Source organism: Haliaeetus albicilla, chromosome 16 (genome assembly GCF_947461875.1).
Source record: "Haliaeetus albicilla chromosome 16, bHalAlb1.1, whole genome shotgun sequence".
Classification (NCBI taxonomy): Eukaryota; Metazoa; Chordata; class Aves; order Accipitriformes; family Accipitridae; genus Haliaeetus; species Haliaeetus albicilla.
This window is the reverse complement of record NC_091498.1, coordinates 30322105-30337736: the sequence shown is the minus strand read 5'-3', so window position 1 is coordinate 30337736 and position 15632 is coordinate 30322105. Positions and strand designations below refer to the sequence as shown.

General features: G+C 39.8%; 1 protein-coding gene across 9 annotated transcripts in view; it reads left to right on the top strand.

Annotated features, from left to right (window-relative positions):
* SHANK2 (SH3 and multiple ankyrin repeat domains 2) overlaps nt 1-15632 on the top strand; it is a 363547-nt gene that overhangs the window by 20926 nt on the left and 326989 nt on the right. For all 9 annotated transcript variants that reach the window (XM_069804140.1, XM_069804146.1, XM_069804143.1 and 6 more), the window contains exon 3: nt 7980-8051. The gene's annotated coding sequence lies outside the window, so the exon portion shown is untranslated. The remainder of the gene's footprint in view (nt 1-7979; nt 8052-15632) is intronic.

The window sequence follows — 15632 nt, the reverse complement described above, 5'->3', positions numbered from 1 at the left end:
TCTGTTTCGTCCTTTTAGGTAATTGTAATCTGTGGATTTTTCATTCATGTCTTGAAAATATTTTTTTCTTTTTGGTCAACAGCTGGTAACATTCACAACCCTTTGAATATGCTGAAGTCTAAAAAACAAGCAGCCTGATTCTGTTTGGTAAATACAATTTATAGGTTTTTCCTTTGAGGTAACAGTTACAGGTATTGGTAGAAAATGGGTACAAGTCTTTCTGTGAATCTAAGTTTCAAAGCTGTCCATCTTCGCATAGAACAAAAGAGTAGAAATTTTGCAGTGCAAAATTTAGGATTAACTTCATTGAGTTGGACAGATCTGATGAGTTACATGAAAAATTACATACAAGGTGAGCACCTTCTGGCTTTTTGAAAAGTTTTTATTATTTAGTATTTATCATGGATTTTGCAGTATTCGGGAAATGAAATAATTATGAGCCATGAACTAAGGATGACACATTTTTTTTTCATCACTGATTGCTTATAATTTGCCGTAATACTTATTAATTATATTGCCATTTTATGTTTAGATAAGCATAGGAAGGAGGTATTTTTCTTTCCATAACTGAAATTTTTTTAACCTACTAAGAACAGGCAACAAAAATGCAGGATCTGATGCTAGTCTTTGTTTCATTATCATAAACATTGAAGAATTTAAGCTATTTGTAATTATATTATTCTTTATATGTTGTGGCTTTCCTAGGAATATGAGTCTCCATACACTTACGTCTTGAGTGGAAATGTTTCATTTTAGAAATACTGAACATAGGCATTGAACAGGTTGCACATAAACTATTAGCAAGACATCCAGATATTGTGGGGGGATGGAAATGAATTGTTTGGAGTGTACATTTTATTCTTGACTTTAATGTTTAGCCAGAGTATTGTGTATACTGCAGTTGTTTTAGTAGCTAAGGACCATCACTTAATGGAGTGCCAGGTGAACAAATTGCTTCATGTGGTCTTCTCCTACTTGAATTCTTCTTAGTTGATGACACACTCAGAGGTCTCAAGAATCCTCATCGTATAAGTTAAACCATGCTCTGCTTCAGGTGATTGTCAGTCCAACTGTTTGTAATACAACTGCTATTTAAATATCTTGCAAGCTCTTTTGATCCTGACTCTTCAGTGTTTTCCCTAAAGGGACTTGTTTAATGAAGGTTATACTACACTAAGTAATCTGTTAGAGAAGCCAGCAGCCATGGGTGGTAGGCTCTGAATTTGTGGCTGTCCCACTTTATGAGAGGAGGAGGGAGATCTAGAAAGCTGTTGCCCTAAGGGTTCCTACTATAGCTCCTGTACTCAGGAAATCTCTGGTGTAGAGCAGCACAATGACACATGGGATTAAAAGTTCTGCAAGACTGTTTGGGCAGCAGTACTGCCCACTAGCATTTTGCGTTTGGGAAGAATTTTTGCCTGTTACTATGCTTGTCCTATTTAAAGCCCCTGACTATTTGTTTTCTACTTGAAAGTGGGGAATGTTTGTATGACAGGCCTGAATTCTGCCTAAATCGGATTAACTAGTTATATTCAGCTTATTTTGAGATAGCAAAGTTTGGATCTTCTCAGATCCTGATAGATTCGCATTTATATCAACTCATTAACTTATGAGTTTACTTATGGATTACTATACTCCACGTTTATTCAGGCTGATCAAGCTTCACACATCAAATATGTAGATTCCTGGCTCTTGCTGATGCAAGAAGGTTTTGCTTCATATGCTCATGCTATAGCACCACACCCCCCTTTTGGCTTCCAAATGCAAGCGGTCATAATCTTCTGGCCACCAGTGCTCAATTTGTGTGGCCATGGAGCAGAGAAAAAGTGTGTCACTGAGCTTCAGTGAGGGAGTTGTATATAATCTTTAACTTCACTTGTGTACTATTCCTTCTGCATTATGCATCGCCAGGTGTTAAGAAATCTGCAGTTTGCATGCAGGTCAAAACTACTAAGTGAGGTCTAAAGACTATTTAATTTGCTAGGTATTTTGGAAGCAGGTTTAATAAGGGCCAGTAAAATCAAGTCAGCTGTAACACAGGTCCAAGGGGGGTCATGAACATTGCATAAAACTAGGAAAAGTGAAAATAGCCCTTGTTTAGTCCTCTGCTGTTGCACGGTCCACGTGGAGTCTGTCATGGCAATGATCTGGGTCTGCTGAACTGGCCAGTGAGGGGACCCCTGAGCACAGCTCAGATAGGTGGGATAATGTCCTGCTCACAACCTTGCACCTTTTCTTCCCTTCTCCAAGTCCAGGAAATTAGCAAAAGCCGTCTGGTGCCTGGGTGGGAAGGGGTGGCTGAGGGATCTCTTCTGTAGGTCTGCTTTGCAGTTACATGGAAAATCCCTGGTTTTGTGCTAACGTCTCATTTTAGCATATTCTGTTGCCTAAATTCTTGATGCTGCCTTTTTCCTGTGTCTGCTAAGTGTCTTTGAAGAGGCAATGTGTGGGACTGTGAAGGGTCTCTGTGTCTTTAGTGTATATGAAATTAACAGTACATATTTATATTGTCTGTATTTGGACAGGAATTAAATTCCTTTTTTTTGCTGCTAGCATGAACTTGCTGCCATACGTGGTAAATAATCTGAAAATGCAAAGCATCTGGCATTTTTGAAGACCATTCTCTGCTACCACACAATATACAAGCATTTAAGCCATTATGTTTAGACTGCTGAGGAAAAAAAGATTAGAGTAGTTGAGCATAGCAAAAAACCAAGAGAGTCACAAATATGTGAATTCATTTCAGTAAGTGTTCAAGCAGCTGTAGACTTCATATTTAGTTCTAAAAAGGTCCATGTGGAGTTCTTTCTGTTCTGAATTTTAATATATACCCAAATGTGGTCTCTCCTGATGAATAAAATAACTATTTTTCTACTTCCTCGAACTCTTTTCCTGATTCTATTCATATTTCAACCTTGTGAACAGACTTTCTTTGTTTGCTCTGGCTTTATGTAATGGCAGAATTAGATGACAGTAGTCTCTCAAAATCTCAGATAGCTCTTCCCTTGCTAAATTCATTTTTCAGCTTGTCTCTTAGTTCTTTGCTGAGCTGGAATCAAATCAGATTTTCTCATTAAGTCTCTCTCAAGCAGCATTTGAATCCATCATGGACGTTTGTGCTAGAGATGCAAGCCTTGGTCCTAGTACTTACCTCAGTATTTGAGCTCTCAATTTAACATGGGAAAAAAGTACAGAATTTGGTGTGCGTGTTTGGGTTCTATTAGTATTAAAGACATCTGGGAGGCTCTGAGTATTACTAAACTAATGGACTGCCTGGAGCCTTACAGTGCACAGTGCCTTCAGCTCTCTATAAATTATATGAGTGTACTGTTATAGCAGCAGTTAGTACTTTCATGTAGCATAACTGGACTGCTTTAGCAGTGTTTTACTAAACTGGGTCGTGTAAAGTATTCTGTAGTCACGTGAACCCTTCTGGTATTCACATTCTGTAGACATCACATATAAATTATTTTTGATTTCAGAAGCTGCTAGTAATGTAAGCTTATGTGCAAATAAGAGGGTCTTCAAGGTTGATGATGGTTTTGTGTACATGAAAATAGAGAAGGAACACTTAGGATGTTAGCATTAAGATTGTAAAGGGCTGTTTGTGTTCAGAAAAGTTAGGGATAAATTAATTAAATGTGTTGTTTTAAATTGTATTTGTTAAAACATGCTAATCCTGTAGTTGAATGCTCCCAAGTACTTAATTTTTGAGTGTTTCAGGATATCCATTTTCTGTGCCATCCTCATAAATTTACTGAGATGAATGTTTCTCCATGGCTTTCTACATGTGCAGACATCTGTGCAGATAAGCTGGCTGGTCAGCTGGGAGCCAGTTCAGAAACAGAAACTGGGGCTGTTCTGGCATTGAAATAATGTTAAGAAGCTATGCAGAAATACTCAGTCAAGTTTGCCAATATGGTTGTATGATTTTTGTTGACTTGTGTTTGTGGGAGTCAGAATACTGGCAGAATAAATGCATATTTGTCTGCCAAGGAGCTTATAGACATGCCTTATCCACTCAGTAGTTGAATTTACTTGAGCTTTGCTCTTATTAGTTAGTGTCGTGGCTTAACCCCAGCCAGCAACTAAGCACCACGCAGCAGCTCACTCACTCCGCCCCCCCCCCCCCCCCCCCATCCAGTGGGATGGGGGAGAAAATCAGGAAAAGAAGTAAAACTCCTGGGTTGAGATAAGAACGATTTAATAGAACAGAAAAGAAGAAACTGATAATGATAACACTAATAAAATGACAACAGTAGTAATAAAAGGATTGAAATGTACAAATGATGCGCAGGGCAATTGCTCACCACCCGCCGACCGACACCCAGCCAGTCCCCGAGCGGCGAATCCCTGCCCCCCCCTTCCCAGTTCCTAAACTAGATGGGACGTCACATGGTATGGAATACACTGTTGGCCAGTTTGGGTCAGGTGCCCTGGCTGGGCATGAGAAGCTGAAAAATCCTTGACTCTAGTCTAAACACTACTGAGCAACAACTGAAAACATCAGTGTGTTATCAACATTCTTCACATACTGAACTCAAAACATAGCACTGTACCAGCTACTAGGAAGACAGTTAACTACATCCCAGCTGAAACCAGGACAGTTAGTAACTTTTACTTTCCCAGGTGTGCACCTAGACATAGAGGAATGCTCCCAAACAAGGTTATCATAGGAGATTCATTAAATGTACATATTACCATGAAAAAAAGGAATGTGAAAATTTTGACATTTTCATTCCACTTGTGAAGACTCATATAAACATTGGGACATTTCTAATTTTCAAACTTGCCAAATCTGGGGGAAGATTTGACCTGTGTCCTTTTGGAAACATTTAAGCGAAGGCTTTCCTCTGGCAGTGGAAGCAGCTGCAGCACACTGTGTTTGGGAGGCAGCATCCTGGCTAATTTGCCAGGGGGAAAGGAGCAGCAATAAGAAGCTGAGGAGAGAGGACTATAAATACTGCATGGCTGCAGCTATACTGCTCCCTGAACCAAGTTACTGTTGCTACATTGCACACTGCAAAAATGTCAGATCTCTTCACTGTACAGCACTGAATCACGTGGAAATAACTAACCGTACTGTTCGTCTCTCTTTCGGCCGGGAGTTACGGTTTGGCCTTTTTTAGATTGATTTGATAAGGAAAATGGCTTATGTGACCATGCTGTCAGTCTTTTCTTCTCTCCTTGTCGTTCTCTTTCTACTTGCCAATGGCTTTCGAATTTATTGCTCAACTTCAGCTAAATTTTTTAAAGGAACACAAATCTCTGAAGGTTTTATGTTCCCACAAACGTGTTAAAAATGAGCGATTAGGTGTAGGAGAGACCCACACTAGAGCTCCCACGGAGGGAAAGGCATGAGGTCAGCAGTTGCCTGTCATGTTTGATGTGTCGCCCGAGGGATGGATGAGCCTGTGTGCAGCTCTTGCCCAGCCACACATAAAAGCAGCGTCTGGAAGAGAAACCTGTTGCAGTAGTAAGTGCTAGGGATGTGCTAGTAACTTGGGATTTCACAGTACAGAGATTTATTTAGGGATGCATTGGAGGCTCTGAGGTGTAGAGGAGCTTCTGCTCTACTGATCCTTTGCTTGAGGAGAGGAAAAAACAGCATCTGGGGGGGACTCAGTAATTTTTGTCTCCATGTGGGTGTTAAGAGAATCCTTTTGCAGAAACAGAAGGTCGGACAGTTGCTCATTTTCCCAACAATGCTGTCTTTCTCCGCTGTGTAACCTCACCCAGCCTCATTAGGAAGCCAGTATTGGCATCATTTAATCTGTTTTCTATGAATTTGCAATATACAAATACTCGCATTTAAAGAGCTTTCCCTAGCTCTTGGCAAACCACTGTTTTTCATGTTGATTTTCTTATCCTTAGGGTTAGCTCTGGGGAGTACTGTTAAAAATAAGTTAACATCTAAAATACAAAATGGAGTCATGCTGCTGTGTAATTTTTGTAAATAGAAGAATTTGGCCTCCACACAGACCAAACTGCTGGCATTCTCCTCTCTTCCACAAAGAAGTGCAGACATTCTCTGCAATGAATTTCTGTAGCCTTTGTTTGTGGGGGGTATTTAGTAGCTGAATGCTTAACATTTATGTTGCTTTTGTTTTTTTGTGGTATTTACCAATAAGGTCGCAAACTATTTGCCTAAGGTTCAGGCTATTGCTGCGGATATACCTTCAGTAAATCTTAGCGATATCTATCCAAAACTGACCAAGTTAAAAATCTTCCCTAAAACCAGCAAAGCTTGTTTTTGGAATATGTTGAGCAGTTGTGTCAGCTTTTGAGAGCAATTTTGGAAAGTTTAACCTATGATGGATATTTCCAGTCCCAGGTAATTCTTCCTCCTCTGTCTCTGGATCCATTTAGAAGCTGAAAGCTGGTGCGTGTAAAAGAGATAGTTCAAAAGTGGAAGCAGTTTATCCTGTGTCTCAGAGATTAAGAACCCTGTTAGGTTAGTTATTTGATTTTGCTTTGCTTTTCATCTGCTTACTTCTTTCTTTGTATGGATTCTGGTTTTTGCCTTGTAAGAAACAGCTGATGATCTTTCCTTACCTACCTTTCCTGTGACCTTCACGATTGTGGAGATCACATTTGTATTCCCCACTCTAAAAATGCAAAAGCTACTAGGTTTAATCTCAAATGCAGCTTATTTCAGTGTGGGAAATGTCCTTCAATAGCTATTTTTGTTGCTGCTGTAAGATAGTTGTACAGAATTATGCAGGTGCTGGAGACAGATTTGTAAGTATTTTGTTCCTACTCAAAACTTGTTGGATAGATTTGTTTATTTTTAGTAAAATATGTCAAAGTCTATCTTTATTTAAAATAAAGAATGGGCTTAAATACACTGAAAGTACACTTAAATGTTTGAGTATACATGTACATAGTAGCAGGAAGTATTACTTGAATGTGCACAGTAGGAAGGGTCTAATAAAGCATAGAATAAGGAGGGGTGAATTTGAGGTGAAGTCAGTTTTTATTTATATTGGAGAAAATGGTGCAGTGCCAATGATGTTCACAGAATTATCCTTGAGTAATTCCAGTTTCACTTATGGTCATGTTCTGTATTTTTTCTGGAGCTGCATGACTGCTTTACACTTCTCTTGTGTCTAATAGAGAGTGCCTGTTTAGACCTCTTAATGTGGTTAGAAGTAACAGATGTAACATAATCTAGTATTATTTTTTGATGGAGTACCGTACACCAAAAAGTAAAAAAAGTTTGCCAAACTTGCTTTCGCAATGGAAATCTCTGGATTTTCCCTTCCATTTATATTTGTAAAAGGAGGAAATACATGATAGGCAAGACTTTTTTCAGCATGAGCTTCTACCCATCAATGAAGGCAATAAAATTTGAATCTGGTCATGCACACCGCAGAGCTTATCAGTTAGCTGGCTATATGCTATCCCTTACTGTGCCGAGAGCTGGACTGTGATGCTCAGCACATGTCTGCTGCTTTGGGGAATCTCTCTGGGGTCTAGAAACAGCAGACCCTAATTTCTGGATCTCAGCTGGACTTGGGGAAAAAAACAAGCATCTTGCTGCACCAAATGCACGTGTCCGGGACACTCAGTGCTTTGGCAAGACCTGAATCAAGGAAGATGTCCGTAGGTAACAGCAGAGCAGCATCTTTCACCTTCTGTCAGATCTGGCCTGAAATAATGTCTTTCTTGACAACCAAAAGAGCCTATTTTTACCTTAGTACTGACTTATGCTGCCAGAAGCAATCTGAAGTGAGTGAAGTTACATCAGGCTCTGCCCTTGCAAAGCTATGCGTAATAGTTATGTTACAGCATGATGAATATGTTGGAAATTTGCAATGTGATAAAATTCCTCTCTCTCTTGCAGACTAACATATCAAAATCCCCTTCGTGCTGTGAGTGTTTCTGCTTTATAGATTTTTAAATAGCGTGGCGATTAGGTCACTGAATTTCTTTCTCCATGTGTCAGTCTTCTTTACAGCTTTCTGTATTTTTTACAGGAATCTGAGATGAGAGAGCGCTAGATTCTAATGATCATCTTGACACCGTTGCTCTCATCTGTATATTGACAGGTAAGTTTGCCAAACTAATTTTGTAGAGAAATCATTTAAATTACTCATGTCAGGTGGGCAAACCTACAGTTACAGCCCAGGACTTCAACCGTGTGTCTTGCTGGATTCTGCTAAGGCGTATTTCAATAACCAGGTGGTCAAAAATTCTTGAAAAACCTGCTTGATCCCCAACAAGGAAAATGTTCCTCATCCTGCTTTACAGTGTTGGGTGGATTACAAGAATGATCTCAGAGCAGAGGAATTTGCAGCTTAACTGTAGCCTGTGGTGGAGACGGCTGGCAGATCTTGTAAACTTTTCTCCTCACACCTAACAGCTCTCTTCCTCCTCCTACTGAATATACTTTAAATATGAACTAGAAGGTAGACTAAAGTTATAATACTTCTTGTATTAGACACGTTAAAACCCTATTTTTTGTCTAGGAGCAATTTGTTAATGAGTTCAGTGTAAATTTGCAACTTATGTTAGATTTGGATAAAGAATTTCTGGGGTTTTGTGCTGTAATGCCCTTGTCATACAATTAGGTGAGAACTGATGGACTAATGAGTCAGTGTAGAGCCTCTTGTGATACAGCACAAACATTTTCCTTGTATCTTTTTTCCCTTACCTTATCTGAATGCCGCATTTTCAGTGTTTTCTATTCAAAAAGGCTTCTAGTCTCTACAAATTTGTTTTTTAGGTTTTGGGTGGGGTTTTTTGTGGTTTTTTGTTGTTGGTTTTTTTTTGTTTGTTTGTTTTGTTTTCAATCTTATCTTTTCTATGATTCTTTTAAAACACAAATTAAAAAGTTTTGGTAGTACTCCGGAGACGACTTACAACTTTTTATGCTAAACAGTTTCTTAAGCTAGAATTATTTTATTGGCTTCCAGTTCAATCATTACAAAATAAATAGAAACTTTAAACTCAGAAATCAGAAAACTAGAACAAAAAGAGCAGTGATTTAAAATTAGGTTTCCTTTGGTAAAGCTTGATACTTCTGTATGATCTGAAAACTAAAAAACTCATTTTCTCTGTGATAAGAGAAACTGAAGGTGCCTTTTCTTGCATTGGCTGCTGCAGGTGTCTGTGTTAATGCACATTATGAACACAGATCAAAGATAAGATAGTGAGTCCTAACAGTATATTTGGATGAGCATTGAAAGGAAAGTGTAAATACAAAAATTATGTAAAATGTGTGAGATGGATTGCTGTAAAGTGTGTGGTGACACGAAGTAGTTTAATTTGGAGCAGTAGTCTGTAGAAATGGAAAAAGGAGAGAAAGATTAAAAAAATAGGTGTACCTCAAAGGCCAGTACAACAGAAATTTCTAGCTTATCAGGCATTTAATAATTGACTGCTTCTCTGGTAGTGCCACTATCAAAGATAGATACTTATGCCAATCAAAAGAGAAAGGTAACGGTACAGAAACAGGTGCACAAATTTAGATTTTAAGTATTGTATTTAACAGTGTGTTGAGTTGATGTGAATAACTGTTTTATTGGCTGAAACATTTAAGTGAGTTTGCAGTTGTGGTTAGGAGCTTTTCAGGGGTCAAGCAGGTCTTTAGTCTGTGGCATGACCAAAATAATCCATCAGAGCCCACACTGTCACTCCCTGGTAAGGGATGTATATATTTGAATTGGATACAGAAGTGAGGAAGTGTGGTTTGTGAAAGGAAATACATGAAATAATTATAAGAAAAGGAAAATAAACTTAAGTTGCTCAATTTTAAAATTATTTGCTCAGTACTACTAAAATGTGTGTGGGAAACAGAAAGGTCTTATCAGCGTATGGCTGAACTACCTTTCAAATAAGTCTGAAGCATAAGGAACAATAGTTACTCATAACTAGCTTTGATAATATATAAACACTGAAATATAGTTTAAAATACAGATGTGATTCTGTAAGGCCTTTGCTTACCTTTTCAGTCTTTTTTTTTTTTTAATGTCGTTCTTTCCCATTTACATTCATAGCAGTCACAGTCATTGCAGATGTGAGAAGCAGACATTCATGATTGAGCATGCTGTGCTGTTTCATACTGAGAGACAGCAGTGACAGTGATGTTTGATATAGGCTGTAAACACTCCTCTGCGCTTTACGTGCTTTGAGTAGTTAGTGAAATGGAACTTTTCATCCCGTTTCTGTAGTTTTCCTAAAAATATTATGGGTCTTGTTGCATGTATCAGTCTCTGGTTTTGAGTCTTTAGGTTAGGGTTTGGTTTTTTTTTTACAAACCAAGATATATTAAACAGCCTTTATTACAATATACAAAATATTGTAATTATATATATATTTGGTTCTTTTTAATATAACAAAACATTATTTTGTAGGTAGTCTTTCTGACTTGCTATGATCTAATGAGTCTTCCTCAGGCTAGAAGACAGGGGATCCAGTCCTGCATCCTGGGTAGCCAAGTCAGCATCCTGGGTGCTGCTGCAAGAAGAAATGGTCTGAGAGCCATCCCGCTTTGCCTGGTCCTCCTGCCAAGGCAGTGGTGGTGCAGCTCCGGTGCCTAGCGTGCCTTGTGGAGATGTGGGGGGAGCCCTCCATGGCAAGCAAAGGCAAGCTGTAATGGTAGGAAATGCAGCTGTCAGGCATACTGGTAGCTAGCTGCAGGTTCGCAGTGGGAGAGAGCAGTCCCTGGTGACCTGTTCTATTGGGTGGAAAGTTAGGACACAACCCAAAATCTGTACAAAAACCTGGGGAGGAGCTGCTGACTCCCTGTGACCTAAGGGAGAGCCAGGAGAAGTGTTGAAACTATCAAGTAAAAATGAAAGTGTATAAGAAAATTAAACTCTGATATGCGTTCAGTACCATGAAAGGGGCAGAAATGGTCACTCTCCATGTCTGGCTGAAAAAACATGTGGAGAAGAGGAGTTTAGATCTATTAAGGCCCGGGGAAAACTTCTGAGGTGAGGCAGCTAAGTGATGGCAAGTGTAAAAAAATAAAACCTGTAAGGCAAACTAAATAAAATCCATGGGAGAATGTGAAGCAGACATAAAACCTAATAGCAAATCTCTCTTTAATGGTTCTTCCCTTTAAAAGTGTGAATTGAACAAAATATATTTCTAGTTTTATATTAATGCTGAAAAGGAGGGCTTTTCTTGCTCTCTCTCTGCCTCCTTCGTTCCTGCAAGGAGCAAAGCAGAGTGGGATAACTAAATCTCATTAATGGGTATGTCCTGAAGGATTTGGTTCACATGATGGGCTTAATTATTTCCTTCCCTGCACAGCTGCATTACACAGTAAGCAGAGCTGCCTAGACGTTGTTCTTCTCTTATAATGAGGTGCAGGGATAGGTAGCTCTGACAGCATCAACAGCAGTGTTAGGAAATGAGCTTTGCATAGAAATTGTTCAGATTAGCAATACACGTAGAATTATTTGAGCAGCGAAATAGAAAGAAGTTAAGCAAAATGAAGGGTGCGTGTCATAGGGTCACTCCCGCCCCCGGGTTTATAGAAAACTAGGAGTCCTCTCAAGCATGGTATTCCTGGGCATCACTGCTCTTCATTCCTAGGGAAGCATGGTCCCATGTGGGTGGCCATCACAAACATTTCTGACTGCAAAATCCTGTATCAGCAGCTGCTTGATACCTATGGAGCATTAGTAAGAACTTTTACTAAATCCTTCCTTAGTGGGAGAAGCTGATAGTAGTATGCCTGGAGTTCAAGAGATGCTGTTTTTTATTAGTAATATTTTATATCATGATTCAGTCAAGATTTTTTTTTTTTAAGTGCTTTTATATTCAGTTCACATACCTTGATCAGACTGTGATAATTTCCATGGCTGGAATCTCCAAAGTATGCTGCCATAAAATTATAAATGGTAATGAATTCACTTAATCAGGTCTTACAGGAGTACAATCAACATGAAATCTAGTCAATTAGAAATAAATCTGTTTAAAGTATTTCTGGTTCTCCAACAGCCTCATTTTAGGACTTACCTGTGACTGAATTAGAGACCTACATAAACAGGTAGAAATTAGACTTTGTAAAGAAGTCACTGTAAGTGTTATAAAAAAATCCAGAACTTTTGGTCATGCTGAAATTTACCTGAAATCTCTGTTGTAAACTATAGATTGGACTGTTCAGTCAATGACTCTTTTAAATGTGATGTTCCCTTGAAAAGCACAAGAAAGGAATATATCATCAACGGTAGGTTTAACAGCCAGCATGCATTTGTATGGTTGAAAAAACTTTATACATATGAGTATGTTTTGCAGTGTGTAAATATGTGAGACCATATTGATTGTAAAATGTATGTTTGCTTATACGCTAACTTTCAGGAAGCTTTAGGGTTATAGACCTAAGCTATAGTTCTAGGTTAATCTCTTGGTTTTACCTTAACCCTTACAGCTCTATTTAAAGACAAAATACAGATACAAGTGCTGCATTTTGCTGGTGGCCTCAATAAGACCAAGCTGTCCATACATCCAGTGTGGTTGCCCGTGTTGTTTCTAAACTTAGTCCTCACCTTGCCCTTCTTCATAGGGTCAAGTTTTTGTAAATGGTTTGGTCATGGCTTTGTTACATGCATCAGTGTGAGGGCAAAGTGACCTTATCTCTACCTCTGACATGGAGGAGGCCACGGAGCGTGCTTTTGTCAAGTTTGCAGATGGCACCAAACTGGAGGAACAGGGCTGCCATCCCTAGGGACCAAGGCAGGCTGGAGAAATGGGCTGGCAGGAGCGATGTGAAATTCAATGAGAAGTACTAAGTCCTGCACCGGTGAAGGCAGAGCCCCTGCAGCAGCGCAGGTGGGGACTGGCTGGCAGGGGAACAGCTCTGAGGAGAGGGACTGGGGTGTCCAGGCAGGCAGGTGGGCATGGGCCAGCAGTGTGCCTGGCAGCCACAGCCGCTAACATCGACCTGGGCTGTCCTGGCAAGCTGCACAGCCACCAGATTGAGAAAAGTGATCATACCGCTTGGCTTGGCACTTGGTAGACCACATCTTGAGTACTGTGTCCAGTTTTGGACATCCCCCCCCGCCAATACAGGAAAGATGTTGACAAACTGGAGCAGGTTCTGTGGAGGACCTCCGAGAGGCTGGAGTCCTGCAAGGAGAGGCTGAGGGGCAGGGGGTTGCGCAGCCTGGAGAAGAGACAGGTTCAGGGAGCATCAGCCAGCCCAGACCTGCAGGAGGACACTGAGATGACAGAGCCAGCCTCCGTGCAGAAGTGCATGGCAGAAGGATGAGAGATAACAGTCCTAAGCAGAAACAAGAGAAGTTCAGACTGGGTATGAGGAAAATCGTTTTGCCCAGGAAGACAGTCGGGCAGAGGTTGCTCAGAGAGGTTATGTAGTCTCCACCCTTGGAGGTTTTCAAGAGAGACCTGGATAAAAGCATGAACAGCTCAAGCAGATCTCATTGCTGGACCTGCTCAGAGCAGGAGGTTAAAGACCTCCAGAGACCCTTCTGACCCAAATGACTTGATGGTTGTCTGACTCTAAGGCACAACAAAGAATCCATGTCATTGTGTTCATGAAAGCTGGTATTTTTCTTGATTCTGCATTGAGAGAGGGGTACTTCAGAAAAACAGTACTGTTGGTACTCTAAACTCTGTCTCTAAATTAGAAGTTCTGTAAGCAGTTATCCCAGGGTGATTTAGCATGCTATTTATTTTTAATATTAAATTCCAAGCTACACCTGGCATTTAAGTAATGAAAGCTCGAAGACTTTGTTACAAATCTTTCTGTATTTAGTATTCTTTATATTTTTTGTTTCCCTACTTCTGTGTAAGAGTCATAAACACATATCTCATTCTGTTTGCTTCGTGCCTCAGAAGTGATCTTTTATTTCTTGAGCTGTTTACTGAAGGTAATAATTAAATGTTGGTAGTCAGTCAGAAACAGGAAACTGGTTCTTTTAATCAGTTTTATTGTGTCTTGATTGCCTAAATTTTGGCTAGATATAATCTGGTAAAAACGAGTTTGTTATCTCTACAATGAGTTGAATCAAAATCTGAAAGGTCAAGAGAATAATTTATTTCTCAGTTCTTCTACAGAATCACTGTGCTGCCTGGGTCATCTTGGCAGATCTCAACCTTTCTGAGCCCGCAGATATTTTTCCCCAGTCTGCCGTCACCATCATCGGTCACGTGCACAATCCTAAAGAATGTCCTTAATTGTGCCATGAGCACAGGCTCACTTGCACAGGCTGGAGTATAAGTTAAAGCCCAAGATATGCTTACCTTGGGCTGGAAAATAAGCAGGCAAGCTGCAGATAAGAGCAGCAGAGTTCCATTTTCAAAATTTCCTCTGAAAAAAATCAGGGAAGTTTTTCTGCAATTAGGATAAGAGAAGCCCAGAGACCATCTGTCACTGGGAAGCAGGGATATTTGCTGCAGACATACACAGATGGGCACAGAGATAGTGAGGACATGGCACGTGGCTTTGCTTACACTGGAGTTTGGCTAAACCAAGGGCTGGTCACCTGCCCTAGTCCTTCTACAGTGTGCGCATCCTTTCTGGGTCACCATTTGTTTGTTGCTTCCCACTTGATTAAGAACAGAAATTAAGTATATGAAGGCCAGGTAGTTCCTTCTGCCTTTCTTCCCTCCTCTCTACATAAGTTAGTTTAGCAGTCCTAGCTGAGGCCAGGGCTTGTTCCTGCTCAGCTGTTCAGAAATGAAGGCAGCAACTGAACTAGACATTTATTTGCCTACTATATTGCCAATATACTTACTGACATGAAAAATAATGGTCACAACTTGACCTGTGTTTGTACAACTGCACCTGATCTGGGATTTCTGGACCCTCATATTAGTTTCATTCAAATGAAACCTAACTACAAATGAAGCTGATCAATGAAATTGGTCTCTGCATTTGACAGCTTGCAAACTGCTCTAGTTAAGCAGATCTATATATAGAGAAAAAAAATCTATTTTGTGGAGGATTTCTATATTTCAAAACTTGATTTCTTTGGGCTTTGGAACAAAACTCCCATATTTCGGTCCTCCCTAGAGCACTGCACTGGAGCGGCATAACTTGGAAATCTCCAACTACAGGGCATTTTGGCGGGGGACTGCCCCAGATTTGCAGACCTGTAGAGTCTGAGATCTGTGCCCCAAATCCCACCTAGCAGGCTGCTGAAGACATTGGGCACCCAGTGTCCTCAACAGACTTCGAGGGGTGTTTCCTGCTAAGTTGAAGTAAAAATGAATTTGTTGAAACAAAGAAAAACCCCAACATACACAACAAGAAAGGGTAATTGATTTTTTTTCAACCAGCTCTTGGACAAAGATAACTTGTCGTTTTATAATAAAAATAAAGCATCTATTTGAAGCTTTGCTTTTTTAACTGGCATACGATTTCTTCGATTAAAATAATGCAAACAATGAGACTATTTTTGGCAACACAGCAAATAAATTAAAATAAGATAGTAGCCCCCATCATGATCGCATCTGAAGAAAATTCACGTTAAACTTTATAGCAAACTCTAAATGCTAACCCATATGTAAGGAGAAGAGGGAATCTGCTTTATCTACTCTCAGGACCTGATCTAATCGACATAACAAGACAGCAACAGTGCTTCTTTGTTAACATTTCATTACGTTTGTATTTGAATTACCACAAAAATGTTTTCTTTATGGATAAAGAGGAA